Raw genomic sequence first — 5,573 nt, 5'->3', positions numbered from 1 at the left:
TTAGCATGCAAGTACCCCCATCATTGTGCACTCCTCTCTTCACAAAGACATCCCCTAAGTGCAAGAAATCATCTATCTCAAATACATAGTAAAAATAAAAAAACATACTCATCTTGATCTTGTGTAAATTAAAACATGTCTATATTCTATTAAAAACAATGGTGAGATATCTACCTGCAAAATATGAATTTTTATGCTAATCTTGTAGAATATCTATCAAAAGAATTTGGAAGTGGTGGACCCTCTACTTGCAGCCTTTCAATCATAAGTGTAGCTTCCCCATGCAAGTGAGCCTAATAAGTCTCCTTTTTCATGTAGCTTCTAAAAAGCTTGTAATCACCAAAATGAAGATATTGTGGATCCTTAGACTTAGTGAGGCTCATTAGGTGCAAAATTATCTTCTTTCTACGAGCATAAAAGACAACATATCACTCAATCATATAGCAAATCAAAATGGATCAAACACAATTACAAATGAGAAACTAATAGCTACAACACCTCTCAGAAGTGATTTTAGAGCTTGTCAAACAATAGAGCTTATCTCTAGTGATCTTTAGCATTCCAGGTTCATCCCACTTAATGCTAAAAAGAAACTTGAAGAACTCATCACCATTAAGAGGATTAGAAATTGATAGGTACTTGTAGCCCCTATCTTTCAAGCGTTCCTCTTCTACCTTTGTGACCTTGTTAAGTCTCTTCTTCTTCTCAACGTCATTTAGTCGAGAGCATCTAGTTTTGCTCTTTCTTTGGACATAAATGCAGTGAACTCATCCTAATACAAAACACTGTATTGAAACCACAATAAATTTTAGCAATAATTACCCAACATGTAGAGTAGGTATCACCTTCCACACAAGTGGTGATATCAATCCACATGGACTATTGTACCATGGTGCAACATCATGGTAATATTGTGCCTCAACAATCATCTCCACTCTAGCCCATTCTTGTTGAGATGTCGAGCTCTACACCTTGAGCTGGCATCCACTACGGGTCTTGGCCGCTTACGGCATTTACTCACTGGCGCGTTAGGTGACCGACACGGAGGATCTCTGCCAGTGATTCTACAGCTGGACTACACTTATAGTGCCAGCCTAGTACGCTTCTAGCGAGTTTACACTTAGTGACCGCATGTACATATGTGCTACTTTTCAGCTTTAGCACTTAGTCATTTTGTACTCTCTTTTCTGAAAGGAAGAAGAAGAAGCTTTCCATCTCTGTGTGCTTTGTGCTTGTCTTGTGTAGCTCTCTTGCATCCTCATTCTTTACATGGTATCAGAGCCTGGTGCAGGCAAGAGAGGCTAAGAGATCAAGAGCATCACAATCCCTTCGTTCGCAATCCACGACCAGATGAATAGGTCTCCAAAGTGCAGTATACAGAGATTTACTGTACAAGTACAGTGGTTGTATGTACGCTTGATTGTGGACACTCGTTGAGTGTAGAAAGCGTTACAAGAACCACGATAGCAGGTTCAACAGATTTGCAGGTTTTTGCAGATTGCAGCTATTTTGTCTTAGTGCTTCAAGATGTCTGACGGTTTCAGTCAGATTGTTACTGAGAAGCTTGAGAAAAATAACTACCCTGCATGGAAGTTCAGAATAACAAATTTCCTAAAAGGAAAAGGTTATTGGGACTATGTAGAAGGAGACAATGAAAAGGAACCAGAGATTCCCGAGGCAAATGCTACAGCAGAACAAAGGAAAGCTTTGAGGGACTGGCAACAAGGCCAGAGCAAAGTGATGTATTGGCTTTCTATGAGCATCACAGATGGCATGATGGGCTATCTACAGGATGCTAAAACCCCCGCCATTGCATGGAAAAACTTAGGCAGAGTGTTCGAGGTGAACACCAAGGCCAGGAAGCTTCAACTAAAGTCGAAGCTAAATCAGGTTAAGAGGAACAACCTCTCAATCAATGATTATGCCTTGAAGATCAAGAGTATCATTGAGGCTCTTGGATCTATTAAAGTCTCAGTGGAAGACGATGACATTGTCCGTGCATGCTTGGATGGTCTCGGAGATGAGTATGTACATTTTAGGTCTTCCATGAATACAAGAGACGACATCCCCGTGTTCCAAGATTTGATTTCTATGCTTATTCTTGAGGAGAAGAACCTTGACACATCTTCTTCTCATGGCAGAAATAATTCTGAACAGGCCTTCTATTCTAACTCCAACAGAGGTAGAGGTAGAGGTCATGGTCGAGGCCCAAGGGGTTGCAGGGGCCAATTTCTGGAAGGTCAATCAAATCAAAACAATACAGGTGGTAGGGGAAACCAGTCTCAAGGCAAGGGGAGTCAAAGAGGTCGTGGTGTAGGATCAAGCAGGCAGCAACATACTCCAGATAGTAGAGAATGTTGGACTTGTGGTGAAAGAGGTCACATGTCACGTGACTGTCCAAAGGGAAAAGCAAGTAGAAAGAGAGAACAGGGAAACTATGCATCTACTAGCAGAGATGCAGATGACAGCAAAAACGAGCGCATGTTTGTTATGCAACATGTAATGAATACAATGACTGCAGAGAATTCCACCCAAGATGATGTTTGGTATGTGGATTCAGGTGCCTCTAATCACATGACGTCTCGTGGAGAGTGGTTTAGAGATATGCGCAAACCAGATGTGTCAGGCTATGTGCAGACAGGAGATGACACAGCTCACCCCATTGCTCATGTAGGGGACATACCTCTAAATACGAAGAGTGGGAAATCAAAGTACTTAGCATATGTACTTCATGTCCCAAACATTACAAAGAATCTTGTTTCTGTTGGACAAATGGTTGAGCAGGGTTTGCAGGTTCGCTTCAATCCAAATGGCTGTTATGTAGAAGATTTCCAGAATGGCTGTAAGCTGATCACAGAGGGCAAATGTGTGGGCAGAATGTTTACGCTGAACGTAGACATGCCTGAGGTAAAAGCTGCATTATTTGCACAGGGCACAGGTGTTGTGGCTGATGTTGACATTTGGCACAAACGCATTGGCCATGTCAATGAGCAGAGATTGCGCAGCATGCAATCAAAACAGATTGTAAAAGGTTTGCCCAAATTCAAGGTGGATGGTATGCATAAAGTGTGTGCAGCATGCCAGTTTGGAAAACAGTCAAAGGGCTCATTTCCACATGAGCGCAATGTATGTAAAAAGCCACTTGAGGTGGTGCTCACAGATGTTTGGGGTCCAACCGATACTGCAAGTATACATGGTTGCAAGTATTATGTCTCTTTCATTGATGACCATACAAGGAAAGTATGGGTCTACTTCATGCGTAACAAAAGTGAAGTGTTTGGTCACTTTCAAGACTTCAAAGTCATGATTGAGAAGGAGACAGATATGCAAATCAAGACATTGAGGTCAGATGGAGGGGGAGAGTACTTCTCCAATGATTTTTCAGATTTTCTGCGAATGCATGGTATACACAGGCAGTTTACATGCAGATATACTCCATAGCAGAATGGGGTCGCAGAAAGGAAAAACAGGCACATTGCAGAGGTTGCACGTGCATTGATGAATGAGAAGAACATGCCTCATCATTTCTGGGCTGAAGCTGTAAATACAGCTGTGTACATTATGAACAGGACACCTACAGCTGCGGTGCATGATGTAACACCTGAGGAAAAGTTTACAGGTACAAAGCCTGATTTGGCACACTTGAAAGTGTTTGGCTGCATAGCTTACGTGCATGTACCAGATGAGTTGCGTAGGAAATTGGATCCTAAAGCAGAGAAATGTATTCTTGTGGGATATTCCCTTGAACAAAAGGGGTACAGGTGCTACAATCCTACTACACGAGAATTACGAGTGAGCAGAGATGTAGTCTTTGATGAGATGAGCAGCTGGTACAGTAATGCACATGGCACTATTGGGGCTGATGTAAAAGATGATGTGGTTGTACAAAATGTGAGGCCACAGTCACAGGTTTTGAGTGGACCACAAGAGTCCTCTTCTCGTGGCTCTGTTGAGAAACCATGGAATGGTAGACTACGTACGAAGGTTACTCCACCAACAGGTACAGGGAATGTATCACGAAAAGGAAAGGAAAAGGTTGATGCATCATCAGGTTTTTCACATGTAGACATGGATTCAGATGGTTCTGAACAAAGTCTTGATGAGGAATTTGGAATTCCGGCTGTCAGGACACCTGCTGTAAGGAAAGTACAAGAAGATGCTAGAGGGCAAAGGAGTGACCAAGGACCGCGCAGATCTAATAGAGTCAGAAATCCAGTTCAGAAATTGACTTATGGTGGGTATCTAGCGCATCACCAAGCCTACATGGCTAAGGTGATACAGGATGTGGAGCCCACATGTTTTGAGGATGCAGTTGGAAATGTGCATTGGGATGATGCAATGAATGAAGAGATGGCTGCATTGGAAGCAAATGACACATGGGAATTGGTGCCATTGCCAAGTGGCAAGAAAGCTATTGGCTGTAAATGGGTGTATAAAACCAAGCATAAGGCTGATGGTAACATTGAGCGTCACAAGGCAAGGCTGGTTGCAAAGGGTTATGCACAGACGTATGGCATAGACTATGAGGAGACCTTTGCTCCAGTGGCAAAGATGACGACTGTGAGAGCTGTCATAGCAGTGGCTGCATCTAGAGGATGGATTATGCATCAAATGGATGTAAAGAATGCCTTCTTGAATGGTGAGTTGCAAGAGGAAGTGTATATGGATCAGCCACCTGGTTATGTCGATCCAGGTTACCCAGATTATGTATGCAGACTTCTCAAAGCTTTGTATGGTTTGAAGCAGGGCTCTAGAGGCATGGTATGACAGGATTGCCAAGTATCTTGTCAGTATTGGTTTTAGGAGAGCTCATGCTGATCATTCACTCTATGTACGTGAGAGTGATGTGGGGATTGTGGTCATTACCATATATGTAGATGACCTTATTATTGTTGGTGACAATGCTATGGAGATTGACCATGTGAAGGGTCTTCTCAAACAGGAGTTTGAAATGAAAGATTTGGGCGAGTTGCGCTACTTTCTTGGCATTGAGGTGATCAGGACTCCAGAGGGTGTATGGCTGTTACAGAGACAATATGCTTTGGACATGTTGTCAAAGTACGGTATGGCTGATTGTAAGCCAATTTCTATTCCCTTGGATGTGAATGCAAAGCTGAGTGTAGAGAAGGGTGATGTTGTTGAGGATGTCAACATGTACAGGAAGATTGTGGGTAGTCTAATCTACTTGACTATCACGAGGCCAGACTTGAGCTACACAGTAGGCTTGGAGAGTCAGTTCATGCAACTTCCGAGGAAGCCACATTTGGATGGAGTACGACGCACACTTAGGTATGTGCAAGGTACTCTTGACTACGCATTGTTCTATGCAGCAGATGCACCATTAGCATTGTATGGGTATACAGATGCAGATTGGGCAGGTAGCATTGTTGATAGGAGATCTACGAGTGGCTTCATGTTCTCTTTTGGGAGTGCTGCTGTTACTTGGAGCAGTAAAAAGCAGCCTACGGTTGCTTTATCGAGCACAGAGGCCGAGTACAGAGGTGCAGCAGTTGCGGCGTGCGAGGTAGCTTGGCTACGCACATTACTTGAGGACTTGGGAGTGCAGGTGGACC

Source organism: Adiantum capillus-veneris, chromosome 18, assembly GCF_014529385.1.
Source record: "Adiantum capillus-veneris isolate H3 chromosome 18, ASM1452938v2, whole genome shotgun sequence".
Lineage (NCBI taxonomy): Eukaryota > Viridiplantae > Streptophyta > Polypodiopsida > Polypodiales > Pteridaceae > Adiantum > Adiantum capillus-veneris.
Note: the sequence above shows the minus strand (reverse complement) of the source record.